Genomic DNA, 24,218 nt, shown 5'->3' with positions numbered 1-24,218 from the left:
ACTTGATCGCTTTATATGATGAACACATTTAATTTAGGCTTTTACTCACATATAAACATTGATCAGCGAACATAAAGTGCAACCGAACCTGAATGATGTGCGAGTACGTCATTCAGGTTCGGTTGAGCTTAGATTCTCTTCAGAAAATTTGGACTAAACCACTCAATTCATATGGATTAGTTTTCTGATCTCTTTATGAACTTTTTGAAGCATCAAAAATTTGCAGTTGCGCAGGCTGCATATGGAAGGACAGAAAGCTCTCAAGTTCCGAAGATGAACGAAAGTCTTACGGGTTTGGAACGACATGAGGGTGAATAATTAATGACAAAATTTTCATTTATGGGTGAACTAACCCTAGTATTTGATTCCAGAATTGGAATCAATTTTCAATTCTCAACCCTACTTATAAATACATAGAAAACACTTAAAAACCTATTGTTACATGCTCTTAACACTGGAGTGAGATATAGAGATATAGTGCCCTTAAGGAGTTAAATATTTACAATAATCTACCACTATCCCTTTTAAATTAGTGCAAGAGACTTAAATTGATTAAAAGTGACACAGAAATGTACAATGTTACAAGATTTCTATGTCAAATATATGCTGTTCTTTAAAATGTTCTATTAATCAAAGAATCCTTTAAAGAAGTATCAGTTTCCACAAAAGTATTAAACAGCACAACGGTTTTCAACATTGATAATAATAAGAAATGTTTCTTTAGCACCAAAACAGCCAATTAGAATGATTTTTGATGGATCATGTGAGACTGAAGACTGGAGTAATGGCTGCTGAATATTCAGCTTTGCCATCACAGAAGTAAATTACATTTTAATATATATTAAAAACAGATAATTGTAATAATATCTCACAATATTACTATTACTATTAATATTTATATTTTTAATCAAATAAATGCAGCCTTGGCGAGCATAAGACCTTTTTCAAAAGCAATTCCTAAAAAATTCTTACCGACCCCAAAGTTGAGCAGCAGTGCATCAGGAATCCCATTTTTTTTGTACAAGCACCACATTTTAATGTGTCTATAACATGCAATAACTAAGACACATTTCTGACTAAATCAATTCTTTAAAATGTCCATTAAAACATTAAAACCCACAAGCAGACAGTAAACAAACAAAAGATTTCATACATAAATGAAATCTAGCCTTTTTAAAGGCTATGTAACATACTGGTAAATCACTTCATAAAGACTTGCAAAGTAGAAGACAACAAAATGAGAAGAAAAAAAAGAAGAAAGAAAAGTGCTGCCTGCTGCCCTCAAGATGGACCGTAGGAGTGCGTATGTTGCATTTGAATAATATAAACATTGGCTGTAATCCCCAGAAGAAAACATGTAGTGGTTAAGATTCACAAAATCCTCGCTTAAGGCAGATCATGGAAAAGATGCGTAAACATTCACATGTAAGTATGCGTGTGGGATAAGAAGAGCTCTCTCTGAGAGAGACAGCTAAGAAAAAACAGATATTTCATTAATCAATTAAATCCACCTCATGAAAATAAAACATTACCATGAGGTAATATTTTATGCACCTCTACAAACAAATATCCCATGGTGAGATCTGATTGGCCGACTGGGCCTTGTTGTTCCAAGCGCACAATTGCTTTCAGAGCTCCATCTGAGAGAAGTGTGCATATTCACATGAGTAAACACTCACAAACACTCATACATACGCACACAAAGTGTGTCACATTGGAAGGAGAAAGAGGGGATTTTTTTTCTCCCTGTCCCTCCTCCCTCTCTGGCATATTTCCCAGCTCTCCATACTGCTGCCTGCATCTCCTGTGATGAGAAGAGGCCAGCCAGCAATCTTCCATTAAAACATAGCGGAGATCGTCCATACTGAACCTCAAGAGCGAAGGAGACAATGTGTGCAGATGGCCCTAGACAAGAACCACAGCTGTACTGCCATAGAACTGTAATGCCCCATGAGAGAAAGAGACAGCAGCAAGTAAGATCGCAGAATAACGAGAAATACAGCTGCAAGCAGCAATTACTAAGGCCAAGCACCATAGGCACACCATCTATATTGAATTGTACTCAAATGTAAGCTAATTTACAAAGTTAGAAGCATAAATAAATATTTGAAAAGTTTTGACCATTAGATGCCATTGTAAACAAACTACTGTGTTGGCAATAAAGTACGAACTACGGTTGTAGTCCAATTAACATGTATTCATGCTGGATGAAGTTGAGCAACAATTGTATTATCTAGGTTTGTTAGTGCAACTTCGTAAAAAAAAAAAGGCTGGTATGATTTCAGGAAGACATTTAAAATACACTTTTACAAAAACATTTCAAAACATCTATCACTTTAGTCTGTCTGAAATATTAATGTGCATGTAAATGCTCTTAGCGTTAGTTTTGTTTCAGTTTCTGTTCATCGACTACATATTAAATTTGTTAACATCTTATGAGCAAATAATTCTGAATGGGGCTAAAGGAACACCTTTACAAATGTGCTTTTTACTAGTCCCAAAGTGTATTATTGCAGAAATATATGTATGAAATATGTTTTTATTGAACATTGATTGAGCAACAGATTTTTTGTGAAAGTAAATGGTTTGTTTTGTTCAAAAAAATCATATAAATGCATGAGGTGGCAAGGTGGGGCAAAAGGCACAAAGTATTGCACGTTCATTGAATAGTATTGATGACTACTCAGTCCCACCCCAATCAGTGTGCCAGATTTCTCAACTTTCCCTCCAAACAGTTTTAGGGGCCACCATAGAGCCCCAGTCAGAATACTAATGAATACGTACCTGCAGTGCTTGGCCCCATCTACAGTTAGGGAGAAGGAGAGAAAGAATTGGCAAGAAATCAGATCAAAAGGCTGAAGTAAGAAAGAGAGAACTGGAGCGAAATGAGAGATGCAGGGGTGTACGTTTCAGCACTTGGCCCCAATGCTTGCTGTTTCAGCTGTGCTAGAGTGATGGCCAACCCTTGCTCTCACGCCACTGTAACCCCGTTAGCCTGTCCATTTTCCATCATAGACAACATTAGGTTATGTGCGCTTGTGCCGTCTGGTCATGCTAACAGCAACACAACACTGTGTTGCGTATTTTACTTCAAAGTTTTTTTTTATTCAAAGGATTTGTGGCCCATTCATTTGTTACAGGTTAACATCAGAGTTTATTAAGTGCTGCAAAAAACAGGCCATTAATGCTGATGAAAAATACACGCACAAATTTTGTGTGGATTTACATTTTTACTGACTGTTACGAGTTAAAGGGATACTGCACATTATGTACACCCCTTTATGTCGTTTTAAACTTGTATGATGTTCTTTCTTCATAATAACATCAATGAAGATATTTTGAGAAAAAAAAATCTCAGTGTTTTGGTTTATTTACCAACATTCTTCAAAATATCTTCTTTTGTGTTTTGCAGAACAAAATAATAGGCAGTTGGAGGCAGTTGGAGGCAGTTGGGGGCAGTTGGAGGCAGTTGGGGGCAGTTGGGGGCAGTTGGAGGCAGTTGGGGGCAGTTGGGGGCAGTTGGGGCCTAATGGTTAGAGAGTCGGACTTGTAACCCGAAGGTCGCAGGTTCGAGTCTCAGTACCGGCAGGAAATGTAGGTGGGGGGAGTGAATGAACATCTCTCTCTTCCACTCATTACCCACAACTGAGGTGCCCTTAAAGGATTAGTTCACTTTCAAATAAAAATTAGCCCAAGCTTTACTCACCCTCAAGCCATCCCATTTCTTCTTTCTGATGAACACAATCTGAGAAATATTAATAAATAATCCTGACACATCCGAACTTTATAACTGACGCAACGCCAGTTTACACTTTCTTCGTAACTTGAATACGAAAGGCGGTCTGGCGGAAGCTAGATATTTTACTTCATAACTTGTTAAATACGGATTTTTTTTTTTTTACACAAACGCATTGCATCGCTTCAGAAGACCTTAATTAACCCCCCGGAGCTGTGTGGAGTACGTTTACAATGGATGGATTTGGATGGAAGAACTTTCTTCAGCTCATTCTCGTGAACCCTGTTCACTGCCATTATAAAGCTCGGATGTGTCAGGATTATTTATTAATATTTCTCAGATTGTGTTCATCAGAAAGAATAAAGTTATATACACCTAGGATGGCTTGAGGGTGAGTAAAGCTTGGGGTAATTTTCATTTGAAAGTGAACTAATCCTTTAAGCAAGGCACCTAACCACCAATCACTCCCCGAGCACCACAGCAAAAACAGCTAACCACAGCTCCGGGTGAGTGTTCATGGTGTGTGTGTGGTCACTACTGTGTGTGTGCGTGCACTTGGATGGGTGAAATGCAGAGCACAAATTCTGAGTATGGGACACCATACTTGGCCACATGTCACATCACTTTCAACTTTCACTTTCAGAAAGGTTTGGAATTAAATGAGAGGGGAGTAAATGATGACAGAATTCACTTTTGGGCAAACTAACTAGCTCACCCAAAAATGAAAATCTGTCATTAATTACTCATGTCATTCCCAACCCATAAGAATTTTGTTCATCTTCGGAACACAAATCTGAATTTCAATTTCGATTACTTTTCTATTAATCGTCCAGCCCTACTTTCAAGGCCCAGAAAGGTAGCAAAGACATCATTAAATTGTCCACGTGTCTACAGTGGTTCAATCTTAATGTTATGAAGCGATAAGAATACTTTTTGTGCACAAAAACAAAACAAAAATAACGACTTTATTCAATAATCTCTTCTCTTCCATGTCAGTCTCCTACGCAGTTGACATAGTAAGCACAGAGCAGCGCTTCCGTGTTTAAGTCCGATCGCCAGCTTAGTATTGGCTGACGCTGTATAAGTGAACAGCACAACGCATGTGTGTCAGCATCACACAGGAGCCGAACCACTGTAGTCATGAGGACTATTTTAACGATGTCTTTAGTACCTTTCTGGGCCTTGACAGTAGTAATTAAATTGCTGTCTATGGGAGGAGTCAGAGAGCTCTTGGATTTCATCAAAAACATCTTAATTTGTGTTCCGAAGATGAACGAAGGTCTTAGGAGTTTGTACCGACATGAGTCATTCGTAATTAATAAAAGAATCTTAATTTTTGGGTGAACTAACCCTTTAAGCCATTTTAACTCAAGTATCCTGAATAACCCTGAACGTTAAGCAGAGCTAATCTCTATGTTAGGTCGTATATCGTTAGTAAGCCAGTTACTGACAGGAAGAACAGAGGAAGAGACCCTGTTATCTCTGTCTTTATATGAACATGGGATTGAAATCATTAGGATCTTATTCTATTTTCTCCTACATCACGCTGCAGAATCAGGTACAAGGTTGCAGTAAATGACTTTGTGTGCGTTCCCAAGGGAAATATCTGTGTCAGGTATGCATAGGTTACACCAGACGAGACCTGACAAGATGACAGTGCTCTGCTTTGTTCTGGAAGGAAAAAAGCACTGAGTCAGATGTTGACAGAGAGCTGATGGGTAAAGAAGAAGATATTTTGAAAAACATATTACTGTCTCAGAGTTTTACGTACATATAATGAAAGTAAACACGGTCCAAAACAACTGGACCCCACTAATATTCACTGTATGGACAAAAAGAAAAAAAAAAGAAAAAAGAGACATTTTTTAAAAAATCTTCTTTTGAAAAAAGAAAGTCGTACAAGTTCGGAATGGCATGAGTGTGAGTAAATGATGACAGAATTTTAATTCTCGTGTGAACGATCCCTTTAAGAACAGCAATTTATTCAATAAACAAAACAAATGTTACTTGAACTTCATCCGTGAGATAAATGTAACGAATGTGAATAACAAAACAGCATTTCACTTATGTAGGTCATGGCTGTGGTAACCTTCACACGTGATGTCGGTTTTATGCAGTTGGTGTTAGTGGATATTTCATCCAATAACACCTACATTGTACAGAAAATACAAAGGAAAAGTAATGTGGATAAAATCGACGACTTAACACCACTGTCATACAAGAACCAAAATATCCACAAAGATGCACTGAAAAAGGAGCAGACATTCACCATATTTAGAAGCAAAATTCTAACATAATGCTTCGCATAGATTAATCCCAAACTAAAAATAAACAGAATTAGATTTTTCAGGTTCTCATTTGTTTTCCTTTTAACCGCACACCCAGAATGAGGTCAACACACATCATTTTAGCTCGAGGGGAACTTTAAGGAATTCAGTACTACCGACGCTGACATATTTTGAGCTCAACCAAATAAGTCTGATTCACGATATGGAAATCAGTGTCGTGGGGACTACGTGAAAATGTCCAAGCATGACAGATGTCTGAGCTGCCGGCGTTCATTAATCAAGGATTCAAGTGTTAACCAGCATAAAGGCAGCAATTTCATCATTTACCTCATAATGCATTCGGTGTCTTGCATAATAAAATGATTAAAAGATGTTCACATGAGGACCAAATATTCATGCTTATGTCTTACTACAAAAATGAAAAATGGTTCTGTGGTGTGGTTATGAATACTGTGAACGCATACAATTACCTCTGATGCAGTGAAACCGAAACAGAAAATATGAGGTAGAAATCTTTATGATATGCACATAGGCATTTAAAGAGATTCTCAAAGGTTAAACCTGGGGGCTCTTCAGGCAATGAGAGCATGAATGGTGGTTTGTCTGTTTTATGTGTTTGTGTGAGTGCATGAGTGGTGGTCTTTATAAGGGATACAGCTGCTCTCTCCTCAGTAAGATGACACCAGTACTTCAGCATTGATGTAACCACAGTGTTCTCTAGACCTTGTTTGGACAGCAAAAACTAGTCCAGAAACCTTCTGCCTTCCAAGTCAAACTAGCAAATTCATACAGCCTGAAAGAAACAGGAGCTTGGACAGGGTCTTGAAAAAACTAAAATAATAGATTTTCTTCGATAACACGTTGTCATAACTTTAATGAATAATCATTACTACATTAAATAATGCTTACATCATCATTAGTTAACATGCATTTAAAGAGTTTTCATGAAATATCATTAAACTTTTATTTTTGGATGCACGGATATCAAAATCCTGGCAGATAATTATTTTCATGTCATGGTTGATAACCCATAAATCATTTTAAATCACAATATTATAATATATATTCATATATATATATATATTCATCTTAAGATTTGTTAATATTCGTTTTAATATTTTTATGTTAACGTTTTAATAAATAATTCTATATTAATTCACACTAAAGTCACATGAACTACTATCGATCTGTTAACCATAATGGAATACAACATTCGTTAATGTTTATAATATTTATTAAAGAAAAGCATACTGGCTTTCTCAACTCTGAGATACCAATAAACAATCTGAAAAACCTAAACATGCCAGCTAGCATTTCAAAAGCTTATTTTAAAAACATGCAATTCTGATTGCTTGTCAAAACCCCTAAACCTCTGCCAATCTCGTGTCATCTGCAGCGGAAAAGGGTTGCCCTCATCTTCAGTGGTCTCTTTTCACACTGCTCATTACCTTAATTGATGTTTAACCCCTAGATCAGATGATGACGGCTCAATTAAGAGCTTGCCGGAGGAGAGATTAACACAGGGAAGGAGGGCTGTGCTCTCTCAGATGAGCTTCAGCCCTTCACCGTGCCCTACTCTACCAGCCACACAGTCAGTAAGGACACTGAGGCCATTTTGAATTGGAAAGGGCAGGGAAGGGCTCCCCCCCTCCCCATAATACTTAATTCAATCAGCAGCGCTATGACCTTAAAGTGGATTTGTTTCTAATCAGGCATTGGCCAATATCAGATGCCACTGATCAAGGACAAAATATTTGTAATAACTGTGCCTTCTGTCATCATTTACACTCCCTCATGTCCTTCCAAACCTGTATGAAATTCATATCATAAGACCAAAGAAGATATTTTGTTGGATTTATTTTCCATACAATGAAAGTCAATGGGGTTCAATGTTGTTTTGGATCCCGTTGACTTTCATTATATGGACAAAAACGGTTGAAACATTCTTCAAAATACCTTCTTTTATGTTCCACAGAAGAAAGAGCATAATACAGGTTTGGAACAACATGAGTGGGAGTAGTAAATGACAGGATTTCAATTTTTGAGTAAACTATACCTTTAAAGGGTTAGTTCACCCAAAAATTAAATTTCTGTCATTCATTCCATGTCAGTTTCCTATGCTGTTCACATAGTAAACGCAATGCAGCGATTCCGGGTTCTATATCAGAACGCCGGCTCAGTATTGGCCGATGCTGTTCACATAAGCAGCACAACATATGCGTGTGATGATGACGCAGGAGCCGGCCAATAATGAGTCTGTGTTCTGACGTAGAACACGGAATCGCGGCATTGCGTTTACAATGTGAACAGCGTAGGAGACTGACATGGAAGAGAAGAAATTGTTTAATAAAGTCATTATTTTTGCTTGTTTTTGCTCACAAAAAATATTCTCTTCGCTTCATAATATTAAAGGGATAGTTTACCCAAAAATTAAAATTCTGTCATCATTTACTCAGCCTCAGGTTGTTCCAAACAGGCATAAATTTCTTTGTTCTGTTGAAAACATAGGAAGATATTTTGAAAAACATTTGTAACCTGGCAGCTTTGGGCCACCATTGACTTGTATTTTTTTTCCTACTATGGAAGTCAATGGTGGCCCAAAGCAGCCTGGTTACAAACGTTCTTCAAAATATCTTCCTTTACATTCAGCAGTACAAAGAAATTTATACAGGTTTGGAACAACCTGAAGATGAGTAAATGATGACAGAATTTTCATTTTTGGGTGAACTATCCCTTTAAGGTTAAACCACTGTAGTCACGTGGACTATTTTAACGATGTCTTTTACCTTTCTGGGCCTTGAAAGTGGTCGTTGTGTTGCAGTCTAGCGGAGGCCAGATAGCTCATAGATTTAATCAACAATATCTTAATTTGTGTTTCTAAGATGAACGAAGGACTTACGGGTTTGGAACGACAGGAGGGTGAGTAATTAAAGACAGAAATTTCATTTTTGGTTGAACTAACCCTTTAACTTCACCAGTATTTGGCAAAATATCTGCTGGATATCTGGGTAAAGTCCACACAAAGCATTTGTGTCAAATGCTTTCAGGGAGACACTAAAAGCCAGAGACTTTGACCGAGTGGAAAAAATTATTAAAATGTGACCAGAGGATACTGTGTTCAATCAGAAGAATATTTTACAAATCAGACAAGAACAAAGTGAAGACCGGTTTTATAGGCAGCAGAGGCCCTTTGACACAAAAGAAGAGCGTAAATACACACATCAAATACAAAACAGATAGATAGACATCTAAAAACAGAGACAGTACAGTCATAAATTTGTTTATGTGGAAAACTAGATAAGAGACTCAGAATGAATAGTCATTATTCTGACCTCATGTTGATGAAAATATCCCTATAGATGATCAGGATGAAGACATAACACTTCTTTTGTTCTGTCAGGTTTTGCATCATCCTGCCTTGCTTAACTTGGTTTCATGTTCCATCACAAAAAAAAAATTTTTCCGAAAAGCATCCGCTTAATCATTTCCATGTATCATACTTCCCATTATCAAGCAGCGCTTTTTCATAAAACGAACATGATTGTTCGCAGGATGCTTGTTATTTTCTGAAAACTTTAAGCATTTCAAAACACCAGTGGTAGGTTTGCAATGTGTGAAAGAATCTTTTCTCTCTGACTGTTATTGGTACCCCAGGTGGGAGGACATAACAGCATTGAGTCTCTGGAGGTAGAGCTGACACCCTGCTGGGAATCACGACAGCACAGTACCTGTCTGCATGACCTAGACACTCAGCTCATTATGAGATTCAGCCTATAATGAGAGCTGAAATTCTGAAGCCACCAATCAAAGCTTTGTACACACACACACATTACACTACAGCAAAGCATCGAAGACAAACGCTCTTCACACTTACAACTCAGCCTGTGGAAACTTCAAACTAACGTATTTTCATCATGAGAGAGTGAAGTCACACTTTCACAGCTTGTTAAAAAGACATTTCTTCTCTGAATATCTTAGAACAGGCAGGGGGTTTTAATACAGGGCTTTGGGGACCTCAAGGAGGCCGGCAAGGGGTGCTAGGAGGTAATATAATAATTGTACTTTTTTAATACTAAAATTGACAATAAATCATGAGATTAATAATACACATTTCATTGAGGATTTCTAGTGAAAATGACTGAATATGTCTTTTAAATAGATATTTGATATTTTTCTTATATTTTTGGGAAGAGGACTTCTTTGCTAAGGGGATTATCATATTTGAATGTCCTTGGCATCAAAAGTTTGAATTTAGAGCCAGCAAATGTTCACAAAGAAAGTTTGCGAGTACGAATACACCAAAAACACATGTTGTTATTGCATAACAGAGAGAGAGAGAGAGAGAGAGAGAGAGAGAGAGAGAGAGAGAGAGAGAGAGGGTGGTGCCGCAGAACTGCGTAGGTTAAACCAAACTTTTGTTTAGAGTCCGTGAGCAGGATCAACCAAACTTGATAAGTGGCTTCAGTGCTAAAGAAAAAAAAATCAGTCCACTCCAACAAAGATCCCAAAAAATACCTCGCATCAGCTAAAAACAAATACGTTCCACCACAAAACACATGCTATCCTGTAGCGCACAACATAGTGAGCTGAAATGTGTGCGACTGCATCAAAATCATGTTGACATTTTAGAGAGCTACTAAATCTGACAGCTTGTCAAGAAGCACCACAACAACGAACACCGTTCATATCGGCCCAGTAAGTCACGATTTCTAATAATCCACTAACACTACGGTAGATATTTATGAAAAGTAATGTAATTGTGATGGATTATATCTTATTCCCTTGTCATCAGTTGGGTATTAAAAGCCTAGTCTGAACCTCCGTATCTCACTAGCTTCGATTTCAGACGCGACTTTCCCCCCTTTGATGCAATAAAAAGATCCATACAACAAATAACCAGTGTATGTTTGCGCACGAACGCGAATGAGCTTGAATTTTGGTATTTTTTAAAATAAATTCAGAGAGGTGACGGCAATAACTCGGCACTGTAAGAGCTTCAGCTAGACTGGACGAACGACTTACCCGGAGCAGCTACAAGATCCACATCTGTGCGATAAACACCAGGTTTCTTACGGCCCGATACGTAAAGAAGAGTAATATAGATCAAACCAGGCAAAAATATAAAAAACACCGAGCAGATGTCAATAATAATATGTGAAATCCTTAACTCCTGTTCAGGGTTATTATTTAGCCCGTACAGTCAAAAACCTCCATGTACAAAGTGTCCTATCCACCATGACTGGCAGTGCATTATGATGGATAGATAATGTGACCAATCAGAGATGAGCTTTGCGTGTTTCGTCCAATCGGGTTAAAGTTTGGGCACTGATGGGGGGAAAAGAATTGTGGGCGGGGCTAATGTGCAATAGGAAGAGATCGCGCTGACGCGGTTTATGTATTCATCCGCCTCCCCATCTTAAGGAAAAGATCCTGTAAAATTCGTCTGTGTTTACATTTGAGAACTGGAATGTAATAATTACTTTTATATGTGATTGCATTTTATATTTTAAATATTCTTAATATTTAAACATCCTGAAAATAACCCTCAATCATGATAGGACTGGTGCGCTACATTAAACACGTTTTATTATTTATAATATCAGATGTACACGGTTCAGTAGGTTACGTCAGCAAGTAGCTAAATTGTGCTTTTTCAAAGCACATAATAAGTGAATCATTCATAAGTGGAACTGCATTCATGCATTTTATTTCCAACCCGCTTAACCACAAGGAAACATTAAGTGTGTTAAGAATACCCTATTATTGGACAAAATATCAAATAGGCTACAGTTTTGACCAGGCTGCTTTAGTTGCTCCATGAACGATACATCAGGTGAATCCAATAAAAGCATGGAAAGTCCTACTTTTCGTGGAGGAATATAGTGTTTACAGAGGGAATAGTGGTGATGCAGGCAGAAAAATTAAAATGTCAGAGTGCGGTAAGTTTGAAGGCAGCTGAAACGGGTACAATGTAACTGATCCATCTGGAAATCAATGCTACGGGTTTTAAAATAACACGAGAACAAAAAACAAACCAGAAATCTTATTTAAAGGATTAAATAATGAGAATGCACTTGCGACATATACTCGGATCAGAGCTGCGTGCGTCACTGAGATGGAGGAACACTTAAAGTCACAGGACTCGAAAACAAAACTCCTTCAGTCTGCGTTTTATATATGAAATGTGATGCATGCAACCAGGATATTCTTGAGGAGATTATCACATAAATCCTGTGCAATGTGTAAATTGGCTTTTGTGTATTTTTATTTCATTATCTTTAAGTTTATTTTTAGTTTAGTTTTTGAGACATTATAGAATGTCTAAGCAGAATTTAGTCAAAAGCAGCTACTTTATGTTTCATGAAGAAATATATATATATATATATATATATATATATGCACACACACACACACACACACTGTAGATAGATAGATAGATAGACAGACATTTACTAAAAAAAAAAAAAATACAAGAAATAACATGAATGATAGACATCCATATACTAAAAAAAAAAAATACAAGAAATAACATGTATGTAGCCCATTGCATATAGGCCTACCTGTGGAGGAGAGAGATTACTGTTTTATTCCTTATGTAAGGAGCTTATGCACTGGGGTTTTGTGGAAGAGCATTTATACAAACAGATGGACACCCTGTTGCCCTCTCTCAGATCACTTGCTTCCTACACTCAGCCTGCGCACTGAACAGAATGCCATTCAGCCACGAAACCTTCACTGCAGGCAAAAACAATCATGAAAGTGGGGCTGCAATGACAGCAATGACTCAGACAAGCCCTCTGATCTGGGACCAGTTATTGACTGACCACAGTGGGCAGTTATGAAAATGTCAGATTACATCTTATTCATCTTTGAATCTACTATAGTGTGCATAGCAAAAAGTTTAACATCCATTTGCGGTGCACTGTAATGTTGGACCGTCTGAAAGCTGTTAAACTTTAATCTCTTGAGCACATGCAGGTGATGTTTCATTGTTTAATAGTACCTGCATGCTCGAACACATGTTTCAAAACAGCTGCTTTCAGAGCTGAGAAGAGCTGGAAATGACACTTTACAGATGGATTCTCTTTTGGCTTGGCTTCTCATTTCCTGCTCTTTTTTTCCCCGCTCTCACGCTTTCTTTGACTCGCAGATGCACGTGCAGATGCACACTTGTTTTTTATTCTTTCTCTCTGCATCGTTCTCTATCTGCCTCATTCTCTCTTTTTCTCTTTTCCTTTATTTCTGAATGTATTAATCCAGATGAAAGGTGTGTGGGTGAAAATTTTCCTCTCTGCAGTGACCTGCTGATCTGCTGCACTTGGCTTCCGTAGCATCCTGTCTGCTGCCTAGCAACTCTCTGTATCTATGGCAACAAAGCCAACAAACCCTCCTGCCTCTATCAAACGTACCCCCACAATGAGCTGCAATAAGTATGGCAATCAGGAACAGGCAAGAATTCAGTAAGTGGAAAAGCTTAGCAAAGGGACTCAAATAATTAGAAGAAAAAAAAAACATTTTTAAGTGTCTAGATGTCTCATACTTTCAAATGACCACTGTAAAGAAACAGCATCATATATGACAAGGCTGTGTTATGTAATGCAATGCAACTACCCAATATTATAAATAAATATCTATATTTGCATTTACATTAAATTATATTTTCGCAGCTAATATTTACTGGCTGCTGTATTAGGTGTGATTTGAAAGGTAGCCTGTAATTTTGACTGTGCTCATTCATGCATTGTATTAATGTGATTATCAAGACATTGTGTTGCTCTCTATTTACAGAAGATTGTAAATATTGTCAGCACAGAGTATTGTTTATAATACTTTTTTAATTTACAGTATAATTTGTATTTGTTTTTATAATCACGGCATTATACAATGTGGCGTAGTGGAGAATCTTGTACTGTATCCAAAGTTTACACTGCAAATTTGAATGGCTCACGTGAGCGTGGTTAGTGGTTGGTGACGTTGCGCCCTCTAGTGGCCACACTAGGACAAAACCAGTGAAAGAGCCGGGACAAGTTTTCCAAAAGCATCATTTACTCACCCTCATGTCGTTGACAGTCGTTCCAAACCTGTAAGACTTTCGTTTATCTTCGGAACACAAATAAAGATATTTTTAATGAAATGTGAGAGATTTCTGTCCCTCCACTGACAATCCTTTCCACGCGACTGTCAATTTGACACTTAAAAAAGTTCATAAAGAGATCGTAAAACTAATCCATGTTAATTGAGCGGTTTAGTCCAAATTTCCTGAAGAGACACGATCGTTTTATATAATGAATAGATTATATCTAGGCTTTTATTCACACATAAACATTGAACAGCGAACATAAACAGAAGTTCAACCATATTTGCTTAAAGCTTTTTTTTAAAGCTTTTTGAAAAAGGGAAAAATACTAATAAAAAAATAAATAAATGAGGAAATATCGATTAAACAGATCACATAAACATAATCCTCCCCACAAAACAAAATGACAATATTAAAGATTATACAAAGACACCAAAAAATTAGCATTCAAAGTTTTAGTAGCCTTTTTGTTACAGGAGGTAGATAATGATTTAATATAGATCTTAACATCTTGAAAGTGAGAAAAATGGGGGGTCACTTTCATAGATTTACATTTGTGTATTTGCTTTAAAGCACGAGAACAAACCTCACTGTTTCTTGCGGAAGCTCAAACGTTCTGCGTAAGACACGAGAATGAACCTCATTGGTTCTCGCACGTCAAGCAAACATGCTTGAGCTTCCATATACCATATCTGATGTGTGCGTTGATTAATGTTTATAAATTAAATCTGTTCATCATATAAAGCGATCTTGTCTTTTCAGAAAATTTTGACTAAACCACTCAATTCATATTGATTAGTTTTACAATCTCTTTATGAACTTTTTGAAGCGTCAAAGTGGTAGTTGTGTCTGTCAATGGAGGGACAGAAATCTCTTCGATTTCATTAAAATATCTTCATTTGTGTTCTGAAGATGAACGAAAGTCTTATGAGTTTGGAACAACATGAGGGTGAGTAGGCTAAATGATGACAATTTTAATTTTTGGGTGAACTAACCCTTTAGGTAGGTCGTAGAAACAGTTGTATGAATAATATTAGTATTATGAGATGTTTTCCAAAGGAACTGTAAATTAATTAATACTTAAAAATGGTTGAAGATCTACCAGTGTTCTGGAATAATGTCAACATAAGAAGAATGCACTTGCAGGGCAACCCCAAATCAAAAATTAAATAAATACAATGGTGACAATTGTATGAAATAAATACACACAGTGTATATGTTATATTTAAGAAGGAGGTGATATAATGGGATTTGCAGGCTAATAAAAATATAAATGAAGGCTGCATGAAAATTGGCTTTATATTGCACCTTTTTCAAACAGATACAAACAGGTAAACATACTAAATCTCTATTAGTAAGAAAGCTAAGATCATAGTCCATAAGAAATGTATTATTATTATTTATGAGTTTAAGAGATTTTACAGTATATGGACAATTTCAGCAAGAAAGCAAAATGTTGAGATATTTGTTCTTGTGAATAAAAGCTAAGCATAGTTACTGTCAGAAAAATAAAGTTCTTTAGTGAAAAGTTTAAATCACATTTAATAAAAGAAAATGTATAACAACTTAAATTTTCTCAAAGGGAATGTATCAGAGTGCATTGATAAAATAAATGAAGCAAAGTTTCTTCCTCAGTCCTAGAATAGACATAAATTGGAAATTTCTGCAAAAGTAGCCATTTGGGACCTTATAGTTGGATGGATATTATGCTTATCTTAAGCCATATATTGCACGTATTGGCTAGTCAAGACGTCTTCCAAGGAAGGGCCTGTAGGCGGTTGCAAAAAAATCTCTTAAGTTAAGAAATTCCTTGGTGAGGATTTGTTTATGATTGGAATTTTCTTAGCTTAAATGGTTCGTTGCAACCAGGCTCTGGCCTGTAAATTGTGATTCATGTACGAATGCTTTAAAAAAAATCTAAATCAAATAAATTACTACAAATTCAATAAATAAATGCACCACTTTTTTGTTAGACTTCTGCTTTTGAAATAACTTAAAAATTGAATGGTAAAATGAAGAAAACAACAGACAAATCAATTTTTTCAACTCTTCGATATTGTTGACATGTCAGAAAATGTTCATTTCAGTACATCGCCCTCTATGGCTGTCTATCACAGTTCAATAAAATAAATAAATAGAAGTTCAAGCTAACCATGTGACTGTTTTCATGACAACATTACATTATTATGTCTTTATTTTATTATAACAAATATATGTACCTATCAGCATATAGTAATAGTTTGAGTGATTGGTAGGCTATAGTAGTAATAAGTAATAATAATAATAATTAAATGACGTATATGAGCTGGACCCAAACTTCATCATTATGATTGAAATAACCATTAAAGATACTGGAAAAACGCTTGTGAATTGAAAAGCCATAGCGTCCATGGAAAATCAGCTGGGGTTTTTTTAGGTGTGCACTAACCCTAAATGGCCACCAGATGGCATCCAAGGCTTAATCATTATGCTTCGGAAAGAGAGCTACAGGCTTCAAATTTGCAGAGTCCTTCCAGATAGATTAGCTTTGGGGGACCCATTTTAGTGAACTTAAGTAATTAGTTTAATCAAAATTTCTTATTGTTCTTCTTATTTATTATTGTTATTTATCAATAGCCATTGATATAGAATCATAATATTGATTAGTCTTCCACATCAACCTTCATATGTTTTGTACTGTATATATGACAGTGAAAGCTATGCAGATAAACACCACTGAGTTTGTTGGAAATCTCTCAATCTCTTTCTAAAAATGATCAAACTATGGGGAAGTGCAAAAACTTTGGCGAGGCTTGCCAGGTGACTTGGACCCAGAGCCTATAGGGGGCCCCGAGTAACTGAGTAACTGATCTCAGGCCAGCAGAAATACTGAACAGGGATAACACTCATATAACATGCAGACACATGTAGACTAGTAGCCTACAACATTCACAATTTTTTCGGTATTTTCTAGCTAAGCCAGTAGCCTATGGTTTCTTTCATTCCATTAATTAAAGAATGTAATGTCACCATAAATGTGATTGTCACTTGTCATGGAGGCAAGTGAAAACTTTATAACGAGTCTATTAAGTCATACTGATGGGGGTGGAGGACCAGGGAAGTAATCTGCTGGTCTCTGTGAATAAAAGAAGAAACATCTCAAAGCTGTTTGACTAATCTCTGCTTCTCTTGCTCGGTTATTGTGTGGGCCTTGGCCAGCAGCAGCATGGGAAGGCGGGTTTGTTGCCCCCTCCTACTGAAATTTAGCGTGTGAACAGTCAGCTTGTTCCTGGGCCAACAGAGTCCCTTCTTTCTTCTTTAAGAGGACCGCCTGCGCGCGGGATCTAGAACCCTCTCTCGGTCTTAATTTATGCGCATATTAATTATGCTGCATTGTAATTTCCACCGTGGGATAGAGCATGCAAATGAGCAGTTTATGTTTATGTAGGCTACAATCTCCCTCAGGAGGGTGAAATTTAAACCAGCACCCAGGCCTGTTCTCATGAAGCCTACTAACATCTCATTTGAAATTGACCAGGAGCTTCATTTTAGAAATGGTTCGCAAACAGCGCACATGTTTCCTGTGGGCCCTTAGGTTTTTGTTTTTTTAATGAATGATTTCTTTGTGCCTTCCAGCTTCTTTGTTCATTCATCCAAAATTGTAAGACTTTAGATTTAATTTAAGGTTACTTTATTTTATACCTGTCACTTAGAGTCAGAGGATTGGCTCTTTTATCATGGTAGCAAAGAAAGTGACTTGGCATAAACACACACACACACACACACACACACACACACACCTTTACTTAGCTATCTAAATGGGGACATTCCAGTTCTACTGTTTTTAAATACAGCTACTATAACCTAACCATAACCATATATATATATATATATATATATATATATATATATATGTGTGTGTGTGTGTGTGTGTGTGTGTATACTGTAAAGATTTTACAAACGAGGACAACTTCAGATGTCTTTTTCAGAAACATTATATAGCTAGACTATTTAGGCTATAATATACTTGCATGTTAACTATGGCACAGTAATGTTTTTCATTTTAGAATTCATTACTGTTACTAATTAGAATTCAACGTTCCATCTTCTCAAATTTGTCGTTATTGTTATCTTTATATTGACTGGCATTAACAAATATATTTCTTCAGAGATTATTCGTTAATATACATCTAAATAGAAAATCATAGCATATATTTCCAAATATATTCATTTTTAATATCTTACTAATAAAAGTTAAATTGTTTTTTAAAAGTATAAATTGTTACCAATGCTCTAAAGTTGGTTACTTTGAAGGAAGACACCTGGACCATGTTTCAAGATAAACCAATTCAGCGGGAGCTGTTGATGCCACAAGTGCTGAATAAAGGCTAAATATTTCGTCAAAATCTCGCGGATGTTTTTATCGCCAATATTTTGCGAAAACACTTGAAATTTCCATGGTTTTTTTTTTTTTTTTTTTTTTTTTTTAATGTCATAAATATAACATTACTGAGTGTTGTCAAATAAGTAATTATGGCTTTAAACAGCGTTTGCCAAGAATATCAGAGAACTGCACATTGTGTAACAACATAAGGCATATTAACTTTTTTTTTAAAGACAATTTTAGTTAAGTTATCCTGCTTAATCCTTTATGTACAACCCAAGTATGCATTTACAATGCCTGGTAACGCTCTTAATCGTATAAAGAAACTATTTTTGCTAGTCTACATAGGACAGCATAAAGACGGATGCAGTGGAGATCACTGTTTACTATGTTAAACTACGCCGTATACGGTATTTCTTTTCAGATGTGTTCAACTGGATGATTTGCAGCCTACTGTGCAATACCAGTTGCCATGCTGCGCCACACCGCCCAGGATACTGGAGTAGATTTGGACCTGCTTTTGGACTAAGGGGATGGGAACGACGAGGAGATTCATTCAGTTCTCTTTTGTTAAGCCTGCTACATAACCACAGCCTATATAACCTGTAGTCTATATATTGCATATCTCGAATATACGTTTGACAAGCCTGTTTTTACAGTGATCAATCTGAGATGAAAACAGTGGCGTTATACGAAATATTTGACGTGGTGGACCCTCAGGCCGCACATAAGAGAACAAATCCAGAGTAACTAAGATCAATTCGAAAGCAAAGTCAGTGACAAACTGAAAATACGTTATACTTTAAGAATCTCTAAGTTCGACGTGATATGAATGTCTATAAAAGGTCATCTGTACTGGTGCACTGTAAAACTAAACATGCGTAGCTGTTACATTAGCTTTATACCAGAGTCTTAAAATGTTTTTCATTAGTGTAACCTCAAGTTGATTCGTTATACTAAATCATATTTCTGACTAAAACCAGTTATAAGAATGTTTTAATGGTTGTTTAACAAAACATTTTACACTATGGAATTAGATGAAATCGAACTTTCTTGTTAAGGCTGACTTCAGCACTGTTTCACGGACAGCGCCTCACAAGGAAAAAAAGCGCGAGCGAGGTTAGTTCTAGACTATTCCAATAGAATGGAATAAAATAGAATAGGTTAATAAAAATTATAAATAGGCAATTCACAGTTATTCATACTGCAGGACTTCCTTGTTTCAAGATAAATAAAATAATTCCGCAGGATGATTTCAGTCTGCCACCGGTGTGATGGACAATGAAACTATACAACAAACAAATGAGAACAAATTATTAATGAATGGAAGCGGGTGAAGAGAAAGGAAATCTGTAGCCTGACCCAGGTCCTCCTGATTCAATCTTACACTTATTTTACGCACTACAAGGGAGCCATGCTGATATTTCAGATGCCTGTAGTTATACTCAATGAGAAAGATAATCAGCCCTGTTGCCCCCTGCATCGAATGACATCTCTTTTTCCTCTTTCAGTCCTTTCCTTCATCCCATAAAAGAGAAGGATTAGTCAAACAATTCACCGAGTCAACTTATTTCCTTTTCCCCTTTCTTTTTAAGCCAGAAATGGTCAGGGTGGAAGTTCCCATCAATGTCCATCTATCGTCAGTTTTGGGAGGATAATTGCTCAAATTATTGTAAATATAATAGCTTATTAATAAATGGGACACGAAAATTGAAGGGGCTAGCTCTCAAATTTGACCCTAGATAACACTATAGTGTTCATTCTGGAGGATCTATACTACAGGTGATTCACGTCACAATAATTGTTATGGCAGAAATAATATTTTTTTTTTTAGTAAAATAAATAAGCACTTTTGCAAAAACAAAAACAAAAATGTGTTGCTTGTGAAAAAGGTAGGCTATATGTCAGAAAAATATACATTTCACTGAAAGAAACAGCATTTAATCGCAAAGTTATGTCTTTCTTTATTTTTTTCTATATTGTTTGGAAACAAAAACCTCGATAAAACAATAAAACATACACACAATCACACCCACATAGCACAGGCCAACGAAGAGGCTTTAAAAGTTGGCACGGATTCAGTGGCCAGATGATCCAATCTGGATTTTCTTTAATAATTTCGTTAAATGCAAAAATATTTCGTTAACTGATAATCTAAATAAACGAAATTCTTACAAGTAAACTGCCGTTTTGAATATGATAGATTCATAATCGTAATGGCAGAGGTCACACATAAAAACTGTTGGAATTACTTTCACGGAGACACTCCTTTTCCACATTATAACACGGGAATAATTTCACGGCATCAGGTTTGCGTTTGTGTAGGTTATTTCGTCAAGAGGACACATAAACTCTGCATTTATTTAATGTAGGATATATAGGCTACACTGCATCAAATTACACTAACGATCAGTTACATACAGGTATACAATACTGACTGTCTTATGAAGATTGTAAAACAGCATCTTAAACTGAAAAGCTATAGTTAAAAAATAAATACAAAAAAAAAAAAAAAGATTATGCTTCATAATCTTTGTACACCTTTATTAATCAATTTAACATTTGGCTCAGTTTTTAAGTGAAACCTGCTACCAAAAAGTTAACAATTTCGTGTCAATATAGACAAATCGTGGTCTCTATAGTAAAAACTAAACTTAATAAACTCTCACAAACGCATTGATTAAGCAATTAATTCAGTATTAGTCGACATCTGCCCAACGAATCGCTGCTGATGAGCGAGATGCTCATTCATTGTTGAATAAAAGAACTGAATATATATAACTGAATAAAAGTCTCGCACTTAGGAGTACTGAAGTAATATAGCCTACAGCATATAAGGTTTAACCACTGAAAATAGTTGAGAAAGAGTTAACTATTACAGACAGAACACCTAAAATGTGGCTGTGAGGACATAAAGCGTGTAACCGGCGCCAAGAACAATGGCTTTAATGAATGATAACGAGAAGGCTACTGAGAGAAATCTCATGATGGACTCTGCCTTTCTGTAAATATAAGGAATCAAATAAATACTCTCTCATCATTTGCCTAAAGATAATATATATGGCACAAAGTTGTGCATTTTATCTCCGAGTAGGCTAGTCTGCTGCTTCACTCAACCCCATTTTGTAGTCAAAACGAATTTCCAGGTCATTTGCATATGCAAATTAGGGTTAATTGCAAACCCTGTCAGGCGGTGCGTGGGAGATGTCAGAACGCCATTTTTGTTTTTCAGTTAGACCAGGCTTAGGGATTTGTCATTGAGAAAACAGCTCTTACGGTTTCCAGTAACCAGGAAAAGGGTATCCTGAGGTAAAACTTGTTCGTGTTTAAGTAGGCTACAACTACTAAATATGAGAGATGTGGATAAAAAACAGTCAGTGTCTGAGAAGCCCAGTATCTTCCCCTTAAAGAAACAAATCTTATACATACTGAAAATATGTCGATACGGAAACATTTCCACAATTTGCAATAGTATGATAAATGGACATTCAGACCAATGCACGAAGATGTGTGCGCTCTTATACTGAGTAGTTGGATTTAGGGGAACAAAAGATGACGTTTGAGTTGCCAATCACGTATCGGATTCTGAACCGTCCAGCATCCCAATTCAAAACCAGACCTTACAAGTAAAGCCTATATAGCACATACAATACCTCACAGACAGGCTGATTTTGGTCTACATCATATTCTCCCCCCTTCTCTCACACACAATCCTTCACACATTCACGTGTGTGAACTTAACATACTTCCACTTTATCCTACCCGCATGGAATAATGCATAAAACGCTTATGTAATATGTTTGCATATTAACAACAAATTTGAGAATTGTAATAGAATCATAACGCTGAAATCACGTGACAAAATGGCACCTGCGCTAATAAGAATCAGCAGAACCAATCAAAGTCTATTGCATAATAAGAATATGATGCACTGATTGATGGTTAATAAAATATCATTTAGAGAAAAAAAAAAGGAATAAACACCTGATGAATTTTTTTTATAAATAATGACGACGTTTGAGATTTACATAGCCTATGTATGATATGATACTGTATTTGTTTCTTTATCACTGGGCTATTATTTTCAAATTAAAATATATTATTTTAAAATATTATCTTCTTCACTCTGGTGGCTTATTCAAATTGAAATCATTTTGAAATAAACACACACGAGTTTTTACAAACACAAAACCTAGTTTACGGATCTTTGCTCGAGTGCATCTACACAATTTCAAGAGAAAACATCAGATTTTTCCTGAGTCATTCGGTGCGTCTCACCCTCACGTTTTACTCTAAGAGGCGAAATGTGAAAAGACCAGAATAGATCAGCCCATGCAATGCAATCCTTGTCATGAGTTTTACTTCACATAATCGCCTTAGCACACTTTCGTGGCCGAAAATCGTGGTGCTGAGTTGGTCAAACTCCTCATTGGAAACACGTGTTCTTATTAAGAATAAATCTCAACAGCCTGACTTCTGGAGCGCACGCTGGCGGTAAATCATACAAGTCATTTCGCCCTGGACGCTTCTCAAGCACACACGCACACGTGGGCACATAATAGCACTAATACTTCGTATTCAGAAACGTCATGATAACACTGTTTTATATATGGAAATACACGTTTATATGTGATGTTCGAACTATATTTATTCACTGGCAGCAGAAACAAAATCTAACTTGGAGCTTTGGAACTTTCCGTCCTCGAATTTACCGGTTTACCAGCGCGTGGCTCCAATTATCTACCATTTTCTGACTGCCTGAAGTCTAAAGGCAGCATAAAAGTGTTTATTTATTTTTAAGAGATTCTCCTATAGTGATAAAAACGTGTTGGAGAATCCCTCAGGAAATGACTAGATGTGTTAAAGCAACGGACTAGTAGAAACATGTTGTTGGTCGATAATTGATAATGACCCTGGGACGTGCCAACACTGAGCAGTGTCTGATTCTCTCAGCATCTCTGGCGGACACGAAGCCTTGGCGCATTATCTCTAACTCATTACTTCTCAACGGGTTGGCTTTCACGAAGGGTTCGAGGCCTGCATGCCCCCGGAGCCCTGGTAACAGCGGCTTTCGCGTGCTATCCAGATCTGGAGAAAGGAGAACAAGCGATGGAAATCGATGGAATTTGAGACAGAGAATGCATTAAGAGTCTGAGCTTTCAGAAAGGGGGACTCAGACGACTGATGGAAAAACCAAGACCAGCGGCCTCTGACAGAGTTGTCTATTTGGCAGTCGCGCCTCCTATTGAACCAGTAATTTATTCAAAGGAGATTTTTATCCCCAGCGATCTGATTCTTATGATAATCAACCGACCGAGACCCCTTTCTGTCCCCTTGTCTGGGGTCTACTCTCGGTCCTGACGGTTAAAGCTGATTTGCACGGTTTCACCCTGTCGATTCAGTGGTCGCATTCCTAGACACTTACAGAGAAAAAGGCAAAGACAAAGGGTTGCTGGGAGCGAGTGCACTTGATTTAGACTGTGGGTTACAGTTAAAGGAGTCTCTAAGTCAAAGTGTTCTTGGTTCTCCTACAAAAGGCACTTATTTCATCACTGCACCACAAAAATCAAGGCCTTCCTGAAGCTCAGATATAGATCCATATGATGCATATGTAGCCTATAGGCTACCTTTAGCTACACAGCAAAAATTCTTATGTAAGTGTATTAAACATGAGTAAACAAAACCGAGCAATATAATTATATCATAGATTATCTGTTTTTTCTCCTATATTTTCAAGGACACACATACTAGAAA

At 36.7% G+C, this 24,218-nt stretch overlaps 1 protein-coding gene across 14 annotated transcripts in view; it reads right to left on the bottom strand.

Moving 5' to 3' along the window:
- mef2d (myocyte enhancer factor 2d) overlaps positions 1 to 11,294 on the bottom strand; it is a 65,749-nt gene extending 54,455 nt beyond the window's left edge. For all 14 annotated transcript variants that reach the window (XM_051864629.1, XM_051864639.1, XM_051864626.1 and 11 more), the window contains exon 1: positions 11,047 to 11,294. The gene's annotated coding sequence lies outside the window, so the exon portion shown is untranslated. The remainder of the gene's footprint in view (positions 1 to 11,046) is intronic.
- Positions 11,295 to 24,218: the final 12,924 nt, after the last annotated feature.

Source organism: Ctenopharyngodon idella, chromosome 16 (assembly GCF_019924925.1).
Source record: "Ctenopharyngodon idella isolate HZGC_01 chromosome 16, HZGC01, whole genome shotgun sequence".
Taxonomy (NCBI): domain Eukaryota; kingdom Metazoa; phylum Chordata; class Actinopteri; order Cypriniformes; family Xenocyprididae; genus Ctenopharyngodon; species Ctenopharyngodon idella.
Note: the sequence above shows the minus strand (reverse complement) of the source record. Positions and strands in the feature narration are given on the sequence as shown.